Here is a 26,603-nt window from a genome sequence, read left to right as displayed (position 1 = left end):
GTTTTTTCTTACCATCACAGAGAATGCTGGAAGGAGCACTGTATTTTACTTGAGTGCCTTGGAAGGCAGCCTCGGACCCGGTGCCCAGTGACCCCTGCGTCCTGGGTGATCCCCTGCCCTTGGGTGTGGACCGGACTTAACTGATTTGATTCCAAGATGGAAAACAGCAGAGGTTTGCTGTATCACCTTATTAGGTTATAAAAGGACTGCGGCAGCCAACTTGAGGGTTCTCTCTTGCCCTCTCTGGGGTCTCTTGCCCTGGAGCAATCCAGCTGCCACATGGGGAGGGCACCCTGCAGGGAGGCTGCCAACACCCATGTGAGTGAGCCCAGAACGAGTGCTCCACCCCCAGCTTCCACCCCCGCCGAGCAGCCCTGGATAGAAACCTGGCTGGAACCACATGACTGACCTTGAACCAGAGGCCCCCCAGCTAAGCTGCAGCAGATTCCTGCCCAAAGAACCTGTGAAATAGGAATGTTTGTTTTTTGCTGCAAAGTTTGGGGGAGAATTTGTTACATAGCAATGACTAGCACGAGCATACCATGAGAATTCTGGCTCTATAGACTGTCTAGCAGTGGAATGGCTGGGTGCTGTGCCGCGTTCACACTCACTGTTACTGCTTCTAGTTGAATCTGTCTTCACGGTGTTTGCGGCAGTGCGTACTCCCACTCCCACTATGAGGGTAAGAGGTTCCTTTCCCCCACACCTCTCTAGCACTTGTGTTCTCAGATGTCAGCGTGTTGACCCATGTATCTGATGGGTGTAAAACGGTATCTCATGAGCTTTTAATTTGTGTGTTCCTGAGTTCTAGTGACGTTGAACACCTTTTCAACGTATTTTTGTCCTTTCTGGTTTCCTCTGTTTTGACTGGTATGTTCGTTTCCTTTGTCCGGTTTCTTTTTTGGGGTAGATTATCTTTTTCCTATTGATTTATAGATACTTTTACATTTTGGAGACTAATCTTTGGTCAGTAATACTATTTTATACTCTGCTTTTTTAAATTCATAGCATATTGAGAATGTTTTTCTATGCTGTGAACACTTTTAGCTATGAACTCACTGTGAGCATGTTATTGGCATCGTTGTAGAGATACATATATATACACACACACATCTAATAAGATATACACGTATTTACATATAAACGTGTTGTATATAGCATGCATATTACATATATAAATATTGTATGCATCTTATAACATATAGTGTGTTATTTGTTAGTACATATGTATATATTATGTTATTTGGCTGGTTCTTTAGGTTGTTTGCCATTTTGCATTAGTAGAAACAGTGTATCAGTTAGCTAGGTTATGCTTTGGTAACAAATGACCCCCTAAATCTTCTGGTTGCAACAACGTAGATTTTTCTCTTGCTCAAGTTACAGGACCATCGACTGTTGGCTATGGCTCTGCTGTCTACCCTTGTCCCGCTGGGACCCAGGCTGACAGAGCAGCCCATGTGAGACATTGCTGGTCTCATGATGGAGAAAGAAAAGATGCTGGAACAACACCATGGTTAAGCTTCTGCTCAGCAGTGGAAATTGCCTGTACCACTTGTCAATCCCTCTCACCTATCTTTCCTCCCTTCCTTCCTTCCTTCCTTCCTTCCTTCCTTCCTTCCTTCCTTCTAAATTTTAGGTAGTTACCATGCAGTGCAATATTGGTTTCTGGAGTAGAATTCAGGGATTCGTCACTGCATACAACACCCAGGGCTCATCACGACAAGCGCCCTCCTTAATTCCCATCATCCATCCAGCGCATTCCCCACCCACCTCCCTCCAGCAACCCTCAGTTTGCTCTCTATCCTTAAGACTCTCTTATGGCTTGTTTCTCCCTCTCGTTTTTTCTTTTCCCCCTTCCCATATGTTCATCTATTTTCTTCCTTAAATTCCACATTTGAGTGAGATTATATGGTATTTGTCTTTCTCTGACTGACTTATTTCACTTAGCATAATACTCTAGCTCCATCCACGTTGTTGCAAATGGCAAGATTTCATTTTTTTTGATGGCTGAGTGATATACATACCACATCTTCTTTATCACTCATCAGTTGATGGACATCTGGGCTCTCGCCGTAGTTTGGCTGTTGTGGATAATGCTGCAATGAACATGCATCCCTTTGAATCAGTATTTTGAATCCTTTGGGTAAATACTAGTAGTGCAGTGGCCGGATCATAGGGCAGTTCTAGCCCCCTCACGTGTCATTGGCTAAAGCAAACCGTATGGCAGGGCCTGATGTTGGTGGGGTGAGAAGTATCGTCCCCCCATGGGAAAGGACGATGACGATTTTGAGCAATAAAGTTTTCCATATGCTGTGATGAACATTTCTATACCCAACGCCCTCACCAGTTTGTGTCATTACATCTCAGGATTAATTCTTAGAAGTATAATTGCTAGGGGTGCCTGGGTGGCACAGCGGTTGAGCGTCTGCCTTCGGCTCAGGGCGTGGTCCCGGCGTTGTGGGATCGAGCCCCGCATCGGGCTCCTCTGCTATGAGCCTGCTTCTTCCTCTCCCACTCCCCCTGCTTGTGTTCCCTCTCTCGCTGGCTGTCTCTATCTCTGTCGAATAAATAAATAAAAATCTTAAAAAAAAAAAAAAAGAAGTAGAATTGCTAGGTTAGGAACATGCATGTTTGTAAAGCTTTTGCTCTTTATTATGTTAGGTTTTAACTGTTACTGCATTCCTGTTGTGAAATTATAAATAATTATTAGTCCTGATGAGGATGACTCTTTTTTTTTTTAAAGATTTTATTTATTTATTTGACAGAGATAGAGACAGCCAGCGAGAGAGGGAACACAAGCAGGGGGAGTGGGAGAGGAAGAAGCAGGCTCATAGCGAAAGAGCCTGATGTGGGTCTCGATCCCATAACGCCGGGATCACGCCCTGAGCCGAAGGCAGACGCTTAACCGCTGTGCCACCCAGGCGCCCCCAAGGATGACTCATTTTTAAAGGAAAAAAATACCCTTACATGGAAGTACTCCCCTGCACCCCGCCCCCCCCCATTACTATAACAACTTTATTTACTTCTCGCAGCTGCTTTGTGAAGTTTGGTGGTGCCAGTGTTTTAGCACTCTTTTATAAGTGAGAAGCCTGAGGCTCAGAGAGGTTGAGAAATTTGCCCAGGATTGCACAGCAGGTAACGAGGAGAGGCCCTGACTCCTACTCAGTGCTGGGCTCTTTCTCTGTCATTCTGGCCTTTGGAGTCTGTGACTAACATGCCCCCGGTCCCTTTGTTCCCACCCCCCAGCCTCTGCCCTGTTTCCAGACGTGCCCTGTGGCCGGTTGTGTGGTCCTCAGAGAGGCGTCAGGCCCGGCCCCGCGCTGAGGAAGCCCGCCGGCCCTGTGAGGATGAGCCAGCCGTGGCGACGTTGGCTTAATCTGCATTAAGGTATCGCTGACCATCTTTGGACTTGGGGAGGGGATTTACTATTTTTAGAAAAATGTAAGGGAGCGTTATAAATCCTGTTAGCCGGTGGAACTGAAGACGGATGCTTGTTTATTGAGGAGGGTGGCTCTTCCGTGGGAGGGGCACAGTTTAGACCGGGGGACTGGTGTGCGTCGTGGGTAAATGCTGCAGTCAGAGGAAACCCCACGGCGGGGCCAAACGAAATGACCGAGCCCTTCCTCGGTCCCCGTGGAGCCTCACACGTCCGCTTGGTCTCTAGACCAGAGGAGAAGCTGAGCCGGCACAGTGCCTCGTGGTCTTGGTCGCTTTGACATTGAGGTGACGCGCTGTCATCATTGAGTCAGGTTTTTCATGGTCTCTGGGCCTGCAGTTTGCTCATCTGTCAAATGTAAAACTCGGGGCGCCTGGGTTTCTCGGATGGTTCAGCACCTGCCTTCGGCCCAGGTCATGATCTCAGGGTCCTGGGATCGAGCCTGTGCGTGGGGCTCCTGGCTCAGTGGGGAGTCTGCTTCTCCCTCTCCCTCTCCCTCTGCCTCCCCGCCGCCTGCTGCTTGTGCTCTCTCTCTCTCTCAGATGAAGAAATAAAACCTTAAAAAAATGTAAAATTCTTCCCTGCCTCCTTCCCGTGCTTCCTGTGGGAGCCCGTGAGGTTTCACAGAGGTGCGGTGTGCGCTGTGGATGCCTAGACTGTAAGTGGATACACCTGCTGGGATGGCCGGAACCCAAAAGATGGACAGTAATAAGTGTGGGTGAAGATGGGGAGAAATTAGAGCTCTCGTTGGCGGTGGGGCTGTCCACTGGGCCAGCCACTTGGGATAAACTATCTGGCGGCGTTCCTCAAACAGTTAAACACAGAGTTACTGTGGGACCCGTAGCTCCGTTCGCAGCTGTGTGCCCAAGAAAACACATGTCCACGCAAACCCGCACGCGACCGTTCGCAGCGGCATTGATCCTAATAGCCAAGAGTGGACACTAGCCATGTGTCCCGCAGCTGGTGGAGGGATAAACAAAATGTGGTCTATCCATGCAATGGAACGTTAGTGAGCCGCAAAGGGGGATGAGGGTCAACTCATGCTTCAACACGGACCAGCCGGAAAACAGGATACGCCGCGGGAAAGACACCAGACGCGAAAGGCTGCATCTCGTATGTGATTTCGTTGGTATGAAACATCCAGAATAGGCCATTCTAGAGAGACAGACGTGGATTAGTGGTTGCCAGGGCTGGAGGTGAGGGGGTGGGGAGCGGCTGGCACAGGGTGTGGGGTGTCTTTGGGGCTGGCGGGAGTGCTCTGACTTAGACGGGGTGATGGCTGCACAAGCCTGTGGATACACTAGGAACCGCACGACTGTATCATTTCAAAACAAAACAAAGGGGATGATAATGGGCAATATTTGATACGTTATTGGGGGCAACACAAGGAGACAGAGTGTGAACTTGGAACCAGACAGGCCTGGATATTAGTTGTGTGATTTTCATCCTTTCGAGCCTCAGTCTCCCCGTTGGTAAAGTGGGCGAGTTGCCACTTTGGGGTAGAGCTTGGACTCCTCAGGGCGATGTCTGCACGGTCGGCACCAGCAGGTGCCTGCAGAGCCGTGGCTGTGATTGCTCGGCCACCTTCTCTGTGCCCCACTCTGTGGGGGCAGCAGGTGCGTGAAGACGGTAAGACATGGTCTCGACCTGCGGGGCACACCCAGGCCCTGGGTCGACTTACCAAGACCCCTTAACACCATGTTTTTGGAGGATGAGGGTACCGTCCGGAGAGCCCACCCCTGCGCCCATCTTCCTCTCCTGACGGTAAGGTGGTGTCCCCAGTCAATCCATTGCAAGTTGAAAATACTGTGAGTCGAAATGCATTTAATACACCTAATCTAGCAGACATCCTAGCTTGGCCTGCCTTAAACGTGCTCTGAACGCTTCGTTCGCTGACAGCCGGCAACGTCATCTCACCCGAAGCCCATGTTATAGTGAAGGGTTGAACATCTCAGCGTTGGTTTATTGAACACCGTCCTGAACGTGAGAAACAGAATGGCTGTGTGGGGGCAGCGTGGTTGTCAGTGTCTCGGCTGTTCGCCCTCATGATCACGGGGTGGCCTGGGAGCTGCGGCCACCCAGCGTTGCGAGAACCCCGGGAAAGATCCAAATTCGAAATCGCAGTCCACCTTCTACTGAATGCTTCTCGCTTTCGCTGCGCCGTCGGGTCAGAAGCTGTTAGTCGCGCCATCGTCTGTCGGGGACCGTCTGTATTCCCGCAGAGCTTTGAAGCGCGCCCACGAGGTGGCTGAGGCAGGTGACAGTGGCCCCACTGACAGACAGAACGGCAATGCACAGTGGGCGTAGTAGCCGAGGCCGCCTGGAGTGTGGCCGTGGTGGCACGGTGCTCGTGTCGGCTCACTTCAGTAAGAGCGAGGATGCCAGGCTGCCGGTACCGAGTACGTGCCGCACGACAGCACCCGGGCCTGAGCGCGTTACTTGTGCCACGGCTGTAATTCTCAAACCAGCCCCGCGGCGTGCTGAAACCGTGGGTGACGGTCGGGGGGCAGGGGGTGTCGCCAGGAGACGCGGGGTATGGGCAGGGCGTGTGGCCGAGGGGGAAAAAGATGCACCGTGTGCCGGCCTCTGAAGCTGGGTCCCGGGAACCCGTCACTCCCGATACTAGTCTCTCTGTTTTGTCTGTATTGGCAATCTTTTATAAGAAAACGTTTTAAGCACCGACATGGTGAGGTAAGACGTTATTCTCTTCATTTTACAGAAGGGAAAGTCGAGGTACAGGGCGCACGAGGTCACACAGCAAGACTCAAGGATCTGGTAGAATCTGTGGGCACGTGATGTCACTCGGTGTCTCATCCTGTGATTTTCAAAAATGCGAGGATCAAGTGGGAGGTGGGTTCGTACCTGCACTGCTTTCTCCCCCCCACCTTCCCCGCGAGCAGAAGTAAGATGGACCTCGGGGTGAAATTTCATCCCTCGCCAGCTGTGTGGCTTTGGACATGTCATCTAACCTCTTGGAGCCCACGTTCCTCCCTTGAACTGAAAGGATATTAACGCTTCCTTTGCTGATTCCTGGAGCTCCTCAGTGTGGGCTTCCAGACTGTTCTGACCACGTAAAGAAGAGCTGTTCTATTGTAGGGCCTGTTGCTGAACCATCTCGGTAAAGGATGTTTGCCAGAGGCTGGCGGAGAGATGGTCTGGTTAATAGTGTGTCTTTCCTGTTGGATAACTCAGAATACCGCTTACAATAGAAGGAAGGTGAACTTGAGAGACCAGCTGTCGGGGGGCACGGCATGTCCCCGGCGGGGTGGCACCCGATTTGTCCCCCAGAGATTCAGGCTCAGAGGGACTGAGCTTGCTGGGCCCATGCTGTTTCTCCCAAAGCTTTGTTTGTAGGTTCTCACTCCAGATGCCAAGGGAGGTTCCTTTGGGACTTGGACGGTTTGAGAAGAAACTGCGTCCTGCAAGGCCCTGCAAATTTCCTCCGGGCCCAGTCCCCCCCCCCCCCCAAGCCACCCCAGTGCCTGTGGCCCCTTTCCTCCCCAGTACCTGTGTGCCTGTCCTGTTTACTGTCCTCTGGGTAAGAAAGAGCTTTTATAATCATGATGGTTTTACTAAATTAACCCTCAGACTTCTGTTCTCCAGGCTAAATCACCCCCCCACGTCAAACATCTGTTCTAAATTCTAGATGCTATATTGGACCCGTCTTCGAGTCCAAATAAATTACATGTGATGGCCCGCTGCACTGTAAGCCGTCCAGAGGCAGGATTTCTGCAGGGTTAGGCTTTAAATGGGCTGTCCTGAGCAATTTTTCTGATGGTTTGGGTTGACGACCCAGGGGTCCAGATTCATGATGGAAATCGTGGCAGGGATGTAACTACATGTGTGCCGTCAGGCTTGATGGTGACCCCGGGGTGAGGGCCTGTGGGGTCTGGGTCTTTAAGCAAGAAGTCTCTCCAATACACTGGCAGCCGCCCAGAGACCCGTAAACTTAAACGGGAGCCACTGGCTTTGTTAAAATCGGGAAGCGATTCTGTGGCTGCTTGGTTGTGTTGTAACCTCGCAGGGAGGGTGGGGCTGCGCAGCCCGCGCAGGGGCTGGGGTGGGGGGAGCTTCCTGACAGATGCCATGGTCTTAGGGGCAGTACTCTCCGGATTACCCTGGAGAAAATGCAAATATTTCACAAAGATCCCCAAGTTTGAACTTGAAGGAAGGGGCCCTTCATTTCACAGTGTTGCTGTCTGTTTCATTTAGGTGGGAGTCGTAAGATGTAAGATGGAATTTCATGGCTCGTGAGGAATCCCTGACTCCACACTGAATGAGTGGGGGGGGTGGGGGCTGTCCTCCTTCTCCCCTGGGGGCTCACTGCATCCTCTCCAAGGCCATGGCCCTGCATCCGGTGTGCCAGGCCAGACAGTTCTGGGTCCCGGCCTAGGGCGATAAAGAGCTGCAGCCCGATCAGGGAGGGGGTACATGAATAATACTGCCCACGAGGACAAGTGCCCGGAGAGCTCCAGGAGGAACTAATTAACCCAGCCTGGGAGGGGTTAGGAGAGGCCTCCCAGGGAGGTATGCTTGCCTGGGCTTTAAAGGATGCTAGACTTTTGGCATGGGAAGAAATTGGGGTGACCGCATTCCAGGCATAAGGAACAGCATGTGCTAAGGTGTCTGGGCTGTAAAGAGCCGGATATGTTGAAGCCACTCGATAAGCTCCTTTCTGTGGTTCCCGTTCTTTCTCTAGTTGAGTTTTGTTTTGTCACTGGTCAAGGAGAGGCACAGTATGTTCCCGGGCTGGGCCATCTGCCCTCCAGGGGCCGGGCCAGAACGTTCTGGCCCGGCCTCTGAGGATTCTCTCTGTCTGTCCTGTGGCCTGAATCCAAGGCTGTGGCGTGTAAGTAGCCATGTTGTTTCTCCTCTCGAGGTTTTCCATCCCCCTTATGGGCGGGCTGAGCCACACAGCAGAAACATGGGCTTTAGTGATGGCCAGCTCCCGGTCAGGGTCCCGTGTGGGACAGGAGAGAGAAGGAGGAACCCTTTCCTTCTCCCTACCTGAGGTCAGGGTTGAGAATGGCAGAGTTTTAGGACAAGAGAAACATTTGTTCCTTTTTATTCCTCTTTGTGCCCCTCCCCTAGTGTGTCCATCCTGCCAAAGACTGTTCTTCCCTCAGGTGCTCACTCCAGCAACCCACAGAGGCCTGTCCCACTCCCTAAAACACAGTACACGCATTACCTATCCCCCTTTCTCCTGCTCCTCCACTAAGAAGGCCCATCCTCAGAGAGTGGCTCTCTTCTCGAGCAAGATGAATACAACCTGCTGGTAATTCTCACTAGTGTGTGAAGGACTGACAGCACCCTATCTCCCCCGGGACTCCTGGGGGGTGGGGGAAGGGGTGAATGTTTGGATGGTGGGCCACCAGGCAGGCCTGCTGACTTCCACATAAGCTATACCTGCTGTTACCAGAGTTGTTCTTTCTTTTGCTTCTGGATTTGGAGGTTTCTTGAAGTCTGTAGCATTTTCAGGCTGAGCAGTGGTTTTGGCTAGGGTACCTGGTGAACGGGTTTGCAAGCTGCAGCTGCCTTTGACTGTAGGCCGTGGACTGAGTGAGGCCACCGCCGGCTCAGAGTGATCCAGCTAGAAGCGACTAAAACCAAAGGCCAGAAACAAAATTTATCCTTATGGAAGGACATTCAGATCGGTCCTGGTGGCATATGAAGTCTTTCTGCTGCTCTCTTGTGGGGAGGTGGGTCAGGGGTAAGGGGGCGGGGACAAGGGAAGAGAGGAAAAGGGTCAGTCTGCGGTCTCTCTGGGGCAGGCTGGACAAATGGCCCACGGTTGCACTCTCCCTAAGCAAGTAATTTGAGAGCCAGCTTCCAGCTCAGAAAGACCCACGCTCCTCTCTGGGTTATTGAGAACATTAGTGCACCGGTTCTTTGAGCCTGAGCCCGGCTCGCCCATCTGCGAAGAGCCCTGACCTGTTGTGTTTTTAACTAGGTTATTGAGCTGTTGAAGGACCAGGGATGAAGGGTCTCTTATTAAAAACTAAACAAGAAACAAAAAAGGCAGGACAAGCCAAGCAGAAGACGGAGTGCTACGGTGAACTCATCAACCCCGCGGCTTTGATCTTGGAGGACAAGGAAGACATGGTCTTTGATGTTTGCTCCCTCCATGGCCCGTCCCCGCACCAGCCGGCAGAGTGCTGCGCCTCGGAGCCAGAGATTAATTATGTAACAGAGCTCCGATCGCTGGCGGCTGGCCGAGCCGGGAAGGGGCCCTGGCAGGCTCTGCCCAGTGCCCCCAGGTGCCTTGGGATTAGCCTAAGGCCGGCCCATCTGGGAAGCAGGTGCACTGCCCGGCGTTCCTTCAGTTCTACGGTTATTGTCTTTATGGAACTCCACAATAGCTTCTTGGCTATCACTCTCCAGGTCCCTGAAATGGAGCCTTGTGCAAAGAAATAAAGAAAAGTATCGGGGCATCCACAGCCGCTATTACACCATCTGGTAGCTCAGAAATATTTTATAATCAAATTAGAAAGACGGACAGGCATCTGGCTTGCTCTGCGTACGCGGCTCCCCCCTTCCCTCTCCTCCTATTGCACGCTGTCTGGGGTCTTCAGAAAACACCAAAGAAGCCTTTTCCCAGGTGTGAGGACACCGCTGCCTCAGCTTTGGCGGTGCTGGCGGGGCGACCTTGGGCCGCTCTGTCCGCTCTCTCATCCTTGGTCTGTTCCCTTGTAGCGTGGAGGCCCTCATGCTCAGGGCTGTTACGGGAATCGAGGTGAGGTTAATCGTGTCCTACCAGGAGGCTGTCCACATTACTTGTCTTAGAAAGACTTTTAAAAGTTGGGGGGTTGGGGGTGCCTGGGTGGCTCAGTTGGTTAAGCGTCTGCCTTCGGCTTGGATCATGATCCCGGGGTCCTGGGATCGAGCCCTGCGTCGGGCTCCCTGCTCAGCGGGGAGTCTTCTTCTCCCTCTGTGCTCTCTCCCTCTCTCTCTCAAATAAATAAATAAATAAAATCTTTTAAAAAAAATTGTGCGCTTGAACTTTTTCTGAACAGAAACGTGAGATATGTGTGTTCACAGAATATTTTAAAAATTAAAGTAGGAAACGAATTAATTATGTACAACACCCCCTCCCTCCAGACGGGTGATTATTCGCATTGATGAGGTGTGGGGACAACGTTTGGGGACATCATCAAGCAGAAGTTGACCTTTGAACAGGACGGGTTTGCAGGGCTCAGGGGTGGTCTGCTTGTGGGTGGGATTTTTTTCATAAATATAGCACCGTGCTGTCAAATGTACTTTCTCCTGTGATTTTCTTAATCAGATTTTCTTTTCTCTAACTGGCTTTTTTCTCTAACTGGCTTTTTTGTCAGAACACAGGATATAATACAGCATACAAAATATGTGTGCGTGATCGTTTATGTTATTGGTAAGTGTTCCGGTCAACAGTAGGCAATTAGTAGTTTCGGGGGGAGTTGAAAGTTATACACAGATTTCTGACCCTTGGGAGGTGGGGGTCAGCACTGCTAACCCCTGCATTTTGCAAGGGTTACCCGTACTCTATTTTCAATCTGATCATATAAAAATGAGAAGATGACAGTGTATCACTTCCTCTCCCCCTCCCCTTTGCTAGAATATACGATATAGGCTCCCATTCCCCCCAGTACATCCATAGGCGCTGGCCCTGCTCCCCCTTCCACCTTCTCTCTGCTTCCTGTTGGAGACAGGACCACTCTGATAACATTCAATTTTAAACATTGGTTTCTCTCTCCCTCTCTACCACTGCCCCCTCCCCATCCCCACCAGACCATTCTCTAAGGAATTCATATCTGCTTGTAAAGTGGTGCAAACTGTTTTTATCCTCAGAGGAACAGAACACCTTAGAGAAGCCCGAGTATTGCATTGCTGGAATTCACTTTCAGAAGTTTCTAGAACCCCTGCCCCTGGCTGGTGATGGAAGCTGTTTCCATGAGTTCATCTTGACATGCACGCCAGCATCAATGAGAGGGAATGTGTTTGATCACCTGGACCCTGGGGTCTGAGCAGGGGGCCCTACTCTTTAGAACACCTTGCTCAGCGTTCTTTGGCTTGGTCTTGCAACTCTAACCCACCCCTCTGAGCAACTCCTCCCTGCCAGGCTCAGCTGCATCAGGACCACAGGGGGCAAGGGGCAGGGTATCCAGGGAACGCTTCCTCCTGAGCTCGTGGCTGGCTTGGGCCACAGTGGTTTCATGTTAGGTATAAGATGTGCCTCCCAACGCCTGAGAATGTTCATTAACCCTAAGCTCCAGTCACAGGCGGGGATCGAGGCGGGGCAGAGGGGGGAGGCAAACTTTTCAAATGGCCACGGCTACCATCCCTCGTTTGGAAGCGCCTCTTGCTACTTTGGGGTTTCTGGATCTGATCTGGGGGTGTCATGCCCAAACTACATCTTCCCTTTCCTTGAAGTCCAGCTCAGACTCTCTGGGTCCTGTGGGTCCTCGTTCCCCCGCAGGTTTCAACACAGCTTGGTTATCACCTGTTTCCGTGGCCGTGGGCCGTTTCTTCATGTCTGGGGGAGCTTGGGAGTTCCTGGAGGCCCCCTTCCTACCCTTGGAAGCCACTGTGTCCCTGGAACAGGGCATTGGCCATATTGACTTGCTTTCTGCTCCCGATCCCATCATTTCTGTGTCCTCGGAGATTGAGACAGGGTCTGGCTTAGCAAACTGTATTTCAAACATAAGAGCCAGTAATTATGAGAATGTGAGGCTGTGGGCATGGTGGTGTGTCTGTGTGTGTCTGTGTGTGTCTGTGTGTGTCTGTGTGTGTGTCTGTGTGTGTGTCTGTGTGTGTCTGTGTGTGTGTCTGTGTGTGTCTGTGTGTGTCTGTGTGTGTCTGTGTGTGTGTCTGTGTGTGTGTCTGTGTGTGTCTGTGTGTGTCTGTGTGTGTGTCTGTGTGTGTCTGTGTGTGTCTGTGTGTGTGTGTCTGTGTGTGTCTGTGTGTGTCTGTGTGTGTGTCTGTGTGTGTCTGTGTGTGTCTGTGTGTGTCTGTGTGTGTCTGTGTGTGCATTTTTCAGCAGCCTCTGTCGTTCCAGAAGCCTGGGGCTGTAAGAGAAGGCCCAGTGTCCTGATAAACTACTCTCAAGTGCAGCATTCATTCCATTATTAGATGCCTACTGTAAACCTAGCACAGTGCTAGGATGAAGAATCAGGGTGGTGATGGAGGAATTTAGGTCCAGCGAGATGCACCTGTTGGCCCCCTCATCCTGTGCGGAGCAAAGCAGAAACACTGCATTTCTGCAAAAATACTCTGAATTCTGGTCTTCTCCCAGGAAACCGAGATTTGCCTGGTGTGGTGTTACTTGAACCTTCTTCCAAAAGCAAGCCTGCCTTTCAGCAGGTGAACCAAAGAGCTGTGTGAAGGGACCTGTCTCAGCTTCAGCCAAAGTAAGGAGACAGTTTCAGTGTTAATTAACTCTCAGAATGGCAATGCACTCGAGCCAGGGATTCCTGATGAGTTTGGTGTTCTGTATTGTTCCTTTTCCATATTTCTTGTTGACCTTCATAGCATTGGGGCACGTCATTGGCTCCAGGGACAATGCCGGCCAGGACAGGGTGGCATTTCTGGATTCCTTCCCATGGTTAGCAGGAAATAATAGAATCGGGATCTTAAAAAAGGTATTTTATTACACATTTTCTCTGCTGTAAAAGCAATACATACTCATTAGAACGCTTTGAAAAAAACAAATGGTAAAAAGGAGGTAGAAAAAAAGTGACATTTTGTCACACCTGCCCAGGTAACCACCATTGTATTCGTGTCCCAGAAGAAGCCTTCTTCTGGTACCATCCGCCCTGGCAGCGAGTTGCTTGATTGAAAAAGATTAGTAAAGAGGGGATCAAAAAAAAAAATGATGTAGACATACCTGGAACATTCTATTTTAACATAAAACATGCATTCATTCCGCCTGTCCCCTGATTTAAGACTGAAGCCTTCCTTGCGTTACGGGTCTACTGGATGTTGTCCATATTATCTTTTTTGCATTACTCTTTAATGTCCCCTCCACTTTTTCTGATTCTCAGTTTCTGTTTTTATGAAGTGAAATAGGGACTGAGAACCTACTACTTGCAGATTTTCATAGAACACCCCCCAGTATCATACAGTGATTTTTGTCCATGCCTAATTTAGCAGCGATCTTCCCCAAATATCCAACACTTGTTTCATAAAAACAATTCCTTTTTAACTCCTATTCCAATGGTTTACATAAAGTTTAATTAAGTTATGTAATTACAGAAGTACAACCCGTGTAGGCAGCTTCGAGGATAAGCACGGCTGAGTCTTGGTGAATTCAGAGAGCAGCCCACCCCAAGCATCTGGCAGGCCCTGTTCCTCACAGGGGATGCTGAGCATCCCATAGTCCAAGGGCAGTTCAGGGGAGGCATCTATGCTCATTTTACATATCGAACATTTTGTGTGATTCCTTCTCTTAACTACTTAAGTGTCACAATGTTATCAATTCCAGGCTGAAATTTTTACACTTAAATACCTAACAGCTGATGTCGTACTCAGTGGTGAAATACAAAAAGCTTTCTCTCTAAGATCAGGAATGAGGCAATGATGGCCACCATTGCCACTTCGAGTCAACATTGTACTGGAAGTTCTAGCTGTAGACAGCAGGCAGGCAAATAAACAAACAAATAACCAAAAGCAACCAAACCAAAAACACAAAAACCATAAATAAATAAGAGACATCTAGATTGGGAAGTAAGAATTAAAACTATTTGCAGACAAGATGATTTTACATATAGAAGATCCTAAGAAATCCACTAAAAAACACTGTCAGAGCTTATAAACAAGTTCAGTAAGGTTGTAGGATATCAGACCAATATAAAAAATGAATTGCATTTCTGTACACTTGCAATGGAGAACCTGAAAATTAAATGAAGAAAATAAATCCATTTGCAGTAGCATCAAAAAGAATAGAATGCTTAGGCATAAATTTAACAAAAGCAGTGCAAGACTTACTCTGAAACTGACAATGCACTTTGAAAGAAATTAACAACCTCAATAAATGGAAAGACATCCCATGTTCATGGATCAGAAGGCTTAGTATTATGAAGATGCCATTGCTCCCAAATTAATTTATAGATTCAACACAACTCCCTATGAAAATTCTGGCTGAATTCTTTGCAGAAATCAACAAGCTGATTCTAAAATTCATATGGAAATTCAAGGAACCCAGAATAACCAAACAATCTTGAAAAAGAAAAGGAGGGCTTGTACTTCCTGATTTCAAAACTTATTACAAAGCAATAGTAATCAATACAGTGTGGTACTGGCACAAAGAGAGGCATACATATCAATGGAATATAATACACATTCCAGAAATAAACCCTCATATTTACAGTCAATTGATTTTCAAAGGTAGCAAATAATTCAGTAGAGAAAGAATAGCCTTTTCAACAAATGGTGCGGGTACAACTCAATGGTCACATGAAAAGAATGAAGTTGGACCTCTACCTCACACCATTTATAGATATTAACTCAAAATGGATCAAAGACCTAAATGTAAGAGCTAAAACCATAAAACTCTTAGAAGAAAAATAGGTGTAAATCTTCTGGACCTTGAATTAGGCAATTGTTTCTTGAATATAGTAACAAAAGGATAAATGACCAAAGGACAAAATAGGCAAATTGAACTTCATCAAAATTTAAAACTTCTGCGCTTCTTAGGACACCATCAAGAAAGTGAAAAGACAGCCCACAAAATGGAACACAATATTTGCAAGTCATGTGTACTCTGCACTTGTATCTAGGATAGATAAAAGGACTCAGAACTTAGTATTAAAAAAAGCCATTAAGGGGCGCCTGGGTGGCACAGCGGTTAAGCGTCTGCCTTCGGCTCAGGGCGTGATCCCGGCGTTCTGGGATCGAGCCCCACATCGGGCTCCTCCACTAGGAGCCTGCTTCTTCCTCTCCCACTCCCCCTGCTTGTGCTCACTCTCTCGCTGGCTGTCTCTATCTCTGTCAAATAAAATTAAAAAAAAATCTTTAAAAAAAAAAGCCATTAAAAGTAGGACAAAGGCCTTGAATAGGCATTATCCAAAGATGTACAAGCCCATGAAAAGATGCTGACCATCATTAGTCATCAGGGAGATGCAAATCAAAACCACAAGATACCACTTCACACCCACGGAGATTTCTAGAATCAACAAGTCCGATAAATGCAAGTGTTGGCGAGGATTCGGAGAAATCGCAACACTTCAACATTGCTGGGAGGAACGTAACTGGTGCGGCTGCTTTGGAAAATAGTCTGGCCGTTCCTCACAAGGTAAGACAGAGAGTTCCCACGTGACACAGCAACACCCCAAGGAGAGGAAAACTCATCCACATGAAACGTGCACGTACGTGTGGAGACAACCCACATGTCCATCCACTGATGAATGAGTAAACAAAATGTGTTAGATCCTTCCAGTGGACTATTATTTGGCAACAAAAAGGAAGTCCTATTCACGTGCTATCACTACAGAAGAAGCTTGAAAACAATAGGCTGAGTGAATGAAGTAAGCCATGAAAGACCACGGAATGTGCGATTTCACGTATATGCAATGTCCAGAATGGCAAATCTACAGAGACGGGAAGTAGATTCGGGACTGCCCAGCGCTGGGGCTGGGGGCTTGGAGGGAAAGGGGAGTGGCTCTTAATAGGTGTGGGTGTCTTCTGGGGGAGATGAAATATCCTGAAATTGATTGTGGTGATGGCACAACTCTGTGCAATTACTGAGTTACATACCTGAGATTTGTGCGTTGTGTGCTTTGTGAATTATATCTCAGGAAAGCTACTATTTTTAAAATGCAACACCAGGAGCCCTGCTGCCTGTGCACACTATGCCCCCAACCTCCCCTCTCTGACCCCCTCCCCTTTCCCCATCTCAGATTTCTAGGAGAGGGATGTTCTGCATGGAGTTCCCCTTGCTGTGTTTGGGACCCTCCTTTTCTCCCCTTCCTAATCCCTCAAACCCCTTAGGATGTAGAATATACCTTGATCCCCACCCACATATTGCTGGAACTTTCCCATTCTGGTCTTGAATCTCTTTCTTAATGGACTGATTTCCCAGTAGGTTTGTGTCTGATTCTAAATTAATTATCCCGGAAGCAATTGACTTCATCCTCCATCGGCAGCTGGTTCCATTGGCACAGGTCATGCGTGCTGGGGCAAGACCCAAGCATGTCCCTTCCTCTCTAGTCTTCTGGGGACCTGATTTCAATGTTGGGGGTCATGAGACCTCAGGCCTCCACAGAGAGGTGGCGAAGGAGCTCAAGGCTGGGCGCTCCCAGCAGCAGCACTGTTGGAGTCTCCCTGCTCTGCCAGGCCTTCTGCCCAGATACGGAACGTTCCAGCTCCCTGCACTCTCTGGAGCAGAGTGAAAAGAATCTTCTAGTCTTTCTGACCAGCCAGTAAGTTCTTTAAAGACAGGTACCATTCGTGACATTAAAAAAAAAATTGTGAGCAGGTTAGACACTTAACCGCTTTTTGATTTGAACTGGTCACTGAAAACAAAGACTTTGCGAAGACGATGCTTTGTCAGTCCTGCCGACAGAAGGTGGTTGGACGCGTGGTTGACCAGGGTAAGATGGAGGCAGAGGTACTCCCCAGCACCCTGGGCTGGCAGGCAGTCAGCGAGGACACACTTCTCTGCCTGCGGTTGCTTTGTTGGAGGACCATGGGAAGGTCACTTGGCCTTTCTCTACCTCAGTTTTCTGCTTTCTAGCCTCAAAGGTTGGTTTGAGAACCGACAAAAGCTTGTGCACATGTGTTGAGTGTGGGACCGTGAGGTCAGGGCGGCTTCCCATGGCAGGGCAGGTCCCCGCGCTCCTTTGCCTCCATCATCCGGCAGATGTTTTCTGAGTGCCTCCCACTGCCAGGCACTTAAAGACTCTCGGGAGCCTGCCAGTGCCTTTATTCTCCCCTTCCCTGTAAGCGGCCCCTCCCCTCCACTGCTCCCTTGAACAGAACCTCCGATCTTCTCAGAAATTCTGGGTGCAAACCGAGGCCCACCTTGCCAAGGTGAGGCCGGGTCAGGGTCAGGTGCCTTACAGTTCCCTTGCCAGAGTGGCCTGGAGGCATCACTGTCCTCCTTGCACGGAGGAGTAAACTCAGGCTCCCTGGCTCATCGCACAGCCGGAGGCCGAGGCACCAAGACTCCAAGCCAGGTGTTGGCTGCAAGCCTCACACTCTTTCTGAGGCCCCGCACGGGCAAGGCGGGAAGGGCTTCTGACTCCTCAGACCTCCTTTCGGCCTCTCTCTGCGTTCTTGCATAGCTCTGGGGATGGGAATGTGGATGGGAGCTTATCGTACAAGTGACCGAGATTTCCCAAGCGCTTCTGATCCTCAGTGTGCAGTCCCTCATATGGGCCTCGTGTGAAAACTCGTGATGTGACCTTCGTTTTGCAAACTTTTGTTACCTCCTCCTCACTGCTTCACCTGACAAGCCCGCCGAGCCTCCTCTATGATCCAGGTGTGGCGTTAGGTGCTTCAGAGCGCATGGTGGGGAAGACAGTGTCCTTGTGCCCCAGGAGCTCCCAGGCTAGTGGAAGGGCAGGAGGCAGACGGGCCTGTGCACCCAGCCTCCTGAAAGCCCGGGGGGAGCAAGCGGCGGGACACCTTCCTGAGGTGGCTGGTGGCAGCAAAGAGAGAGGGCATTTGGATTGGGCGTTGAAGGGCGCATAGGAGTTTATGGGACAGTCACACCATTAACTGATCACTAAAAAGTAAGTAGGGAGCAATGCTGGGTGTTTAGTCATGACCGCTTTTCCTGGAGACTGTCTCGGAACGGGTTAGTTTGTACAGAAACACCCAACGAATGGCTGGGAAAATCAATAAGGGTTTGACTTCCTTTGTTATCTGCTTATCGCCCAGGGCTCAAGGAGATGGAGAAGCTAGTTTTGCAAAGGCCTGGGACCATTAAACTCCACGTTAGATGTACACATTTTTTTCTATGTAGATAAATAATGACCTTATGAAGGTTTCTTTTGGCTCCTGTTGGGGGGTGGGGCACAGGCCGTTGCCCTGAGGGTCTGGGAAATCGGTACCTATTTTCTCTTATTTGGAGACAGGAGCCCCGGGCTGAGGTGCTGGGCTGTCTTGGAGAGTGCATTCTCGTCCCCAGGAACATTAGTCACGCAGTAGTCATTTACCTCCGGAACTGCACGGAGTGGGATGATATTGATTTGTGGGCCTTTTGGCAAAACGTGCTTATTTATAACTGCGAGAGAAGCAGCCTGAAGACGTTCTGCGGGACGCCCGCCTGCATGGTCGCAGAGGGGGTCCTGCCCTCTCTCCAAATATGTGGGGAGAGAGGAGGAGAGGGGAATGCGATGGGGGGGTGCGGAAGATGCAGAGAGAGAGAGAGGCAAGCAGAGAGAGACAGAGAAAGGTGAGGGAACAGGAAGAGAGAGGGGGAGATTGGCCAGTGCCCTGAGTCCACCCCCCCCCCGGCCTTTCTCTCTCCTTGGAAAGCACGCTTTGGGGTCGGGCCCCCTGGCCTGGGATCCCGAGGGCCCCTGCCTCACATCTGGGAAGGGACAGTGTGGGACTCCCCGGCCAGGGGGAGGTTCCCGGCTTCCTCGGGGTTGGGAAGTCAGCTTTCCACTCCCTGGCAGGGGTGGTTACATCATGGGCGGGGAGGGCTCCCTCCTGCCCACCCTGCCGTCTGCGTTACGGAGCATTCGACCTGCACCAAACGCTGTGACAGAAGCCATGGAAGAAAACGCACCTCGTGTCTGCAGCGTGTCCCGGCCCGCGAGGGGCTCAGTCCTGACACCGCTGACACTTTTCACATGCTCGCTCCGCGCCGGGCCCTTTCCTTTACTGGCTTGCTTATTCACTTGCACATCTGCTCTTCTGATTCCAGCCACAACCCTCTGAAGCAGGTATTATTGTCTTTGTTTTATACATAAATTGATGCCCAGCAAGGTTAGGTAACTTCCCTAAAGACACACAGCGCCTATCTTATTCGTGGTAGGATACCACTTCTAGCCTGGGGGTTCCTGGGGGGGTGGTTTGAATTAGGCCTCAAAGCACAGCCGAGGAGAAGCTTGAGGTAGGGAGGGGCAGGCCCGGACAGTGGGGGGCAGCGGGAGCAGTGCTCCGTGCCCGGTGCCTGGATGTGGTATCACACAGTCCCCTTTGTCCTGCAGCCGGCCGGAAAGGCTAAGTAACTGGTCCGAGGTGTAAAGGTAGGATGGGGACCCAGCTCTGTCTGGCACCGTAGCGAGTCTGTGCCCTGTATCCACACCACCGTGGGGCTTGGCCAGCAGGAAAGGGCCCCCCAGTGTTGGTGGCACAAAATGAGTGGTGGGTGTACAATAAAACCCTCACCTTTGTTCTCTATGGTCTCCCATGGGGTTCTGGGCCCAGCCCCGGCCTTCCTCCAGGTCTTAGTCACCTACCCGCCCCCAGGTCCAGCTCCTTCCCTGCGCCCGTGTGGGCCTCTCCCTGCACACTCTTCCGGCCCGACCACGTTCAGGGGTCGCACCTGCAGGGCTACCATCCCACACACCCTAGCTCTACATCCGCATCTGCAGAGCCGTTTCAAATGGTCATCTCTCAACTTGTGGGGCAGGCACCTGTTCTGACGGTCCCATGCCATCCATTCAGGGAGCTGCGTCCTGAGGTCCAGGGTGGCAGAGGGGGCCGGAGGCGGTGTGCTGGGAACACCGGAGTCCAGGCGGCTGGGGGGAGGGGAGAGGAGGGAGAGCCTCGGCAGGTGATGCCCCCGTGATGGAATTCACGACTCCCGGTCCAGCTCGGGCTCGCGCACTGCCCTAGGCTTGGCTCCTCCTGGTGTGTGTATTTTCCTTATTATGTTGCAGTGCTTGCTTATCTCCCTTCTTCCTCTGCGGCATGAGCTGTGTGCCGTGAGGCAGGAGTCTCGTACCTTCTATGCTGCTGCCGTGGCCAGGAAGCTGCCACTGGTCCCGATAAACGACCGCGGGTGGATGCGGGAGGGAGGTTCCGCGCTGCGCGGTTCTGCCCTGATTGGTTTCACACCCTCGCTCGCAGTGCGTTTCCTCCAAGGAGTGTATTAGGAAGAGCACAAACGCCTCTCGCATCTTTATTAGATCTCCCTAGATTGAGATCCACCGCGGACCCAGGAGGTTCTTCTAAACATCACGACCTTCCCTCCCCACGAGGTGTCTGTAGAACAATGATTTTTACTCATGGTTTCCCCGCCTGCAGTGGAGAGAAGAAAATCAAGAAACCATGGTTTTCTCCTCCACGCACATTCCCACTCCCACCGTGATAACGACAGATCTGTCTTCCTGTTACGAAACGGTGCCTCGTCGTTAGGCAGAGAAAGCGTGTTGTTGTGTGTGCCGGGAGCGAGACAGCGGAAGGAGCAGCTGGAGGCGGAGGGGGGCACGGCCGTGCCTCCCCAGGTCTACACCCTCCAGAGCTTCTGCCCCCTGGGGGCACGTGGCTAGGATTTGGGGCTGTAGCAGCTGCCCATCACCCTCCCCCGAACCTGCTTCCTTTCCCCTTTCCCACATGGCTTTGCTGTGTGCAGCCCCGAGTAACGGAGCCTTTCTCCTGGGCCACTGGGATTTGCTGCAGAAGAGTGTTTGGGTCCAGTTTCTGGCTACATGTGGTGCCGATTGCAATGACTCTGGTCCCACTTTATAAATGGGGGGCAGATGTGATGTCAGGGTGTCGGGATCGCTGGGTTGAGCCCCACTTTTTTAAGTAGAAAGTATGAAGAGAGAAGCAGGAGTAAAGTGGTCCAGTAACCATCTAGAGAGCCTTTGGAAATGCGCTCCAGGTGACCGAGGTGGCGGCTGGGTAGTGGCAGACATGCAGACTGGCCAGCGAGGGGCTCCAGGCAGCCCTCAGGATGGAGTCCAGCCTCCAAGGTGATCTGGCGTCCCCGGCCCAGTACTTCCGAAGACTCAGTGGGGGCTGCTTCTTACCTGGCCTCTCCCACGTCTGTTTTCCTTTGTAGCCCCTGCAAGCGAGCTATTGTAGAGCGGTGGCTGAGAAGCTGAAACCAGGCGCCTTGATTCCCAGTCTCTCCTCCCCCCATCCTGACGGCGTGCATGGCAGCAGCAGCCCCCGAGTTGGCCTGGGGGACTTTTCTTCTGCCCTCTGCTTCTTGGGGAGCCATCAAGCCATGGAGCCATGTCTCTCTGGCCCTCTGCCCAGGTAGAGCCTCCCACCTACAGCCCTGGGGCCGTGGAAGGAAGGTTCTAAGACCATGAACCCTGACCCCCACCTTCCAGGCCCGCTGGGTGGCTGGGGCCTCACCCTCCCAACCCAGACAAACTGCGGCCCTCACTTCCCTGCCTCCCGTGACCCTGACCCTGACTTTCACATCACTGCCTGGTGGGTGGGCGGTCAAGCCAGCTCCTCTCCACTCTGAGTGAGGGGCCCACGTTCCTGGAGGCAGCAACCCCAGCAGTGGTGGGTGGTTTTATCTCTGTATTTATTGATTCATTTATGCACACTTTTCAAAGAAGGCTGGGTCAACTCTGCTGTCTTCACCTGGCTTGGAAGCCCCTAAACTTGCCTCTTACCCCTTCCTCATCACCTATGAGTTTGCCTTGTGGGCTGATCAGCGCTGCTTTTCATTTTTCCATTCGTCCAGTCATTCTTTATCCGCAGGGTGTGGGACACTAGCAAGGCCCCCCAGTCTTGGAGGGCAGTCATACCCCTAAGGGGCACGTTGATGGAGGAGGCACGGGGCTGGGAGAGAGGCCCTGACTCTCCGCGCTGGTTTGGAGGGTATGGGGGAGGCGTCCCTGGAAGGGGCTGCACTGAGCTGCTGCCCTAGTAGCCAAGGGGGGTTGCCAGTGGGGAGGGCGTTAGGAAGCCTTACCCAGGAGACGAGTTCCCCAGACGCCCAGCACCTGGGAGCCGGACCCGCGAGCTGAGAGCTTTGGCTGTCCCGTTTCATGAGAGAGTTCTTTGCAAAGTTCCTGAGTGGTCAGCTATGAGAGATGAACAGTGGAAGGCAAAACCAGAAATAAAACAATCCTTTCATCAAACTGTCCTTTGGAAAACAAATCCTATGTGACAGGAGACCAGCCATCTTCCCAGCAGTAGAGCCGAGGTCTGTGCATTTTCCAGAAGAGTTCTTGGGATTCTTGCCCTTTCTCTCTCCACTGCCTGTCTCCTCTCTTCTCTCCTCTTCCCTCCTTCTTTCCTTCCTCCCTTTCTCTCTCTCTCTCTCCCTTTGAACTTTCTTAATTAAACTTTCCATCTCTCGTCCACCAGCATCGCTTCAGTGGAGATGCCTGGGATCCTGACATGTGCCGTGCATTTGCTGAGCGCTAAGGATATGTGGGAGCGAGGCGGCCAGACATGGGCCCCTCTCTCAAGGACCTCATCGTCCAGCCTGTTGGCCGAGGGACCCAATTTCTAGAATACTGACGGAGGGTGGGTGAGCCTCCCTTGGAAAACCCTGTGTGTCGGGCCACCCCAGGACACGTCACGTCTCTCTGAAATTCGAGTCAGTTACCCTACTTGGCTTCAAATTATCAGGAGACGGAATCTCTCACCAAAGCCCTTGACCAGTCCCAGCCTCTGGAGGTTTGTCCTGCCTCCTCGTTGGTGCTGTGAAGCCGTTAGGTTTGGGAACTTGAGATGAACGATTCACCGATTATTTTAAACTGATTCCCTAAGCTGTGTCCACAGTGCTTACCATCGTGATTAAAGCTCTTTCCATTTTGCAATGATTACTCTAGTGCCTCGGAAGGTTAGGATGTCTCTCATGGGGACTGTTGTCTCTTCATAATAACATGGATAACATTTCTGTAGCTCTTGAAAGCTTGCCAGTTGCTTTCATAAACTTTAGCTAACTTGAGTCTCATGACAGTCCTGGGAACTGGAGTTACCATCTCTCTCATAACAAGGAACCTGAGGCTCAGAGAGGGTAAGCAGTGTGCTCAAGGTCACACAGCTAGTGAGTGGTGGAGAAAGGCCTTATGGCGGGTTTGATTTGACTCTGCCTCATTCAATTTGAGTTGCTCAACCAATGAGTCTTTATTGAGCACTTGCTGTATGCTAGCATAATGGAGGAGAGCAGGCGCACATGCAGGATAGGCAGGAACAGGCAGTGCCCAAGTGGCGGCGGGGACAGAGGGTGGCAGCTGTGGGTTGGGGCCCAGGCAAGTGGAAGGAGCCCTTGGCAGGTGTGTGGCGGGCTTGTCAGGCCGTCAAGTGAGGAAGCCAGGGTGGCATCCTAGGGAGGGTGGCGTGACAGCAGGCCGAGCTTTGAATGGCTCTGGGTCCTGCTTCCCAGAGAGGTCAGGCCAGAGTTCTCAGGGGTTAACGTCTGCGGAGAGACGTTCTGGGGAGTGTGAGGGCCGGAGCATCAAGCCGTGGAGAGAACAGGGAAGGACCGTTCCTGCTTGTCCCTCTGTTTCCTATTTAGATGAGTCTTCGTTCCTTCGGGAAAGAGAGGTGGGCGGTGGGGATGGGCGGCGGCCTAGGCCTTCACCGTGACCTGTTGTAACGCTGGGCGAGTTGGCAGCCTGACGAGGGACGTAGCAGCCCCGGGTGCTGATCCGCACACACGGATCCCATTTCTGCTGCGGTGGGAGAGGAGGGGGCCGGCCCCGAGGCTGTACAGACTGCGCGCTTGCTACCGACGGACGCTGAAGGGGGAAGCCGCAGCCCCTCGTGGTCGTGTGTCAGAAAGAAGTGCCCAGCATTGGGACTGGTTTCACCAGCGGCTTTCGCACCCCACAGCCTGCGTTGGAAAAGATACGGTCAGGTTATTCCTGAGCAGAGACTCTCAGGCTCAGAGGGGGAAAGTGGTTTTCCCAGAGTCACCCAGCCCCAGTCTCACTCTATCCCATGCTGTGTCTCATTTTTTTTTTTTTCTGAAGTAGACTGGAAGATGAGAAGATTTTTTAATTTTTTATAAAGGCAGTGCAGAGCAGAGCTGCCGAGAAACGGATTTCTCCTAAAGCTGTGCTTCTGAGGTCACTGTGACACCACGCAGGGAGTATTTCTGACTCTGGAGAATTCTGCAGCATGAAGCAAGCAGTGCACCTCGCAGTGCGGGGGGCTGGTTTGTGCCCCAGCAGCCCCATTCCTGCTGCCCCGAAACTTGGGTGGTGCTGTAGAGACACCTGGGACTTTCTTGGCTGTTGGTAGGAGCTGCTAGAAGGGACCTTTCAGGTTGTGCGGGCACGTAGGCAGGTGTCTAACCTCTACTCCTGGCATTCCAGTTCAATGACAGGTGCGGGGGCGTCCTTATATTTCTGAAAGGTGTGGCCCACCTTCCATCAGAACCACCAGGCCGCTGGTGGGCTGTGATGCAGACTCCCGGGTCCTCCCGGGCCTACTGATCAGACTCTCCGGGGCGGGACCAGGCATCTGCATTTTATGCAGGCTCTGAGGTCAGCCCCGGTGTGAACCCCCTGGCCCGGGCCCGGACGTGGTTCAGATCGGAGCTGCCTCCCATCCCTGAGCCTCGGGTTTCTGGTCGGAAAGGTGTGGATGCCACGCCTACCGTTTTAGGTCATGGTCGCCTATGCGGGAAAGTGTTCAGAGCCTGGTGAGTGGTGGCCTTTCCTGGGTCTGCCAAGTGGTGGGCAGGGCAGGGAGAGATTCGGGGTGCGGGGGCGGGGGGTGCAGGTGCCTGGTCAGGACTGGCAGGGGCCTCCCGGAGGAGTGTGGGCCTGTGGGAGTGGGGGAGAGGCTGCAATCAGGGACTCAAGGCTGCAGTTTGGGGAAGAGCCTGTAGTAATACTTGGAAATGGTGTCCTTTTTGCCTCTGCCCCAGGGCCCAGGCGCCAGAGGGTACCTAGAAGGGGTGTCCTGCTTGGGGTGGCCGTGTCAAAGCTGGGCCCCCAGCCCATGTGCTTGCCTTTCAGCCTGGGCTCCCCCAGGAGCCTGTGGCGATTTTCCTGCATGGTGAGGAGGGCCCAGTGTGCCCTGCACAGGGATGGGGACCTGCTCTGCCCTCCGGGTGTGGCTGCGGATGCAGGGAGGAGGGGCCGGGACCTGGGCTGGGGTTGCCAGGGAGACAGAAGCTAGGAGGATGTGTGTGCAAGGGTCGGGGGCAGGGGACACTGGGGAGACAGATCCGAGAAGTCCCACGGGAGGCACCCTCAGGGCCATCCACTGATCGTCGGAAGGAAATGTTCCCTTTCCTGTTGGCTGGTTTTCTAGGAACTTCCCTTCCCTGACCTCTTGCCAAGGAGTCTCCTGCCTGGTCAGTTCTCCCTTTCCTCTCCCTGCTGTCCCTCCAGCAGGTGCAGCTCCCCCTTGAGGAGGGGCTGTTGGAAGGAGACGGGGCCCTTCCCACTCCCTCACGAGTTTCCAGTGCTTGTCCTTTGGTAGCTGGGGCCTGGGCACACGAAAGCCGGCCACATCCCGAGCCGTGTGCTCCTATGTGAGGTCCCCCAGAGGTCCCTGGGCATGTGCGTCCTGGCCCCTCTGACCACCAGCCTGAAAGTGCAGAGAGTCCCAGGGAGCTGGTTGCAAGGGATCTGTGGCCCCTTTCCCTGCACGTGCGTACACACACGTGCGTACACGCAGGCCCAGCTCCTAGAGGCCGTAGTGGGCAGCGCTGTCCCCGTGCTCTGGAACTTGGTCATCCACATGGTTTACAGGAGAGGAAACTGAAGTCTTGAACTGGAACCCAGGTTCCCTAACCCTGCCCTTGCTCCTCGCCGATGAGATTCCAGGACAGTAGGATCTCGTTTCTCAGCGGGCGACCCCAGCTTCTGTGTACCTGCTCTAGGCCCATGTGTGTGGGGGGGCTATTTGTGAGCGACTGAGCCCTGGCTCTGGGGATGTGCTTGGGAATAAATGCTCCCTCCAGCACCGAGGTGCATGGGTGGCGCGTCTGCCACGTGAGCAGACAGCCCGTAGTTCGGGCGGGAGATGCGTGGAGGTGACGCCGGTCTGGGGAGGGACCGGCAGGTCTTCTTCAGACATGGCTATTTCTGGGGCTTGCAGCTGGGAGCCACTGCTTCTCTTCCCACCTGATCTGGACGGTTCTTCATCCTTCCGCATCACAGCACGCCCCGCCCAGCCCCATCGTCTTCACCTCCCTCCCCTGCTGTAGAGAGTTACGTCGTAACAACAGCTCCCAGGCGGCAGGCTTTGCGGGCCGTAGCCACCCTCGCTCAGACTCCCACTCTTCTGAGTGGCCTCTTGTCCTCAGCTCACAAACAGGCTCCCAGAAGGTGGAGCAGGAATACTGAGCTGTCGGTCTGGA

At 52.2% G+C, this 26,603-nt stretch overlaps 1 protein-coding gene across 2 annotated transcripts in view; it reads left to right on the top strand.

Annotated features, from left to right (window-relative positions):
* The window catches only part of HPCAL1 (hippocalcin like 1), a 114,035-nt gene that overhangs the window by 27,590 nt on the left and 59,842 nt on the right, over window positions 1-26,603 (top strand). Inside the window, exon 1 of one of the 2 annotated variants that reach the window (XM_044390295.3) lies at window positions 3,132-3,387. The exons of the other annotated variant lie outside the window; for it this stretch is intronic. The gene's annotated coding sequence lies outside the window, so the exon portion shown is untranslated. Of the gene's footprint in view, window positions 1-3,131; window positions 3,388-26,603 lie in introns of those variants that run through there. 2 annotated transcript variants of the gene reach the window in all.

This window comes from Ursus arctos, unplaced genomic scaffold (genome assembly GCF_023065955.2).
Source record: "Ursus arctos isolate Adak ecotype North America unplaced genomic scaffold, UrsArc2.0 scaffold_8, whole genome shotgun sequence".
Lineage (NCBI taxonomy): Eukaryota > Metazoa > Chordata > Mammalia > Carnivora > Ursidae > Ursus > Ursus arctos.
The sequence above is the reverse complement of the archived record's forward strand: the minus strand, read 5'-3'. Positions and strand labels throughout refer to the sequence as shown.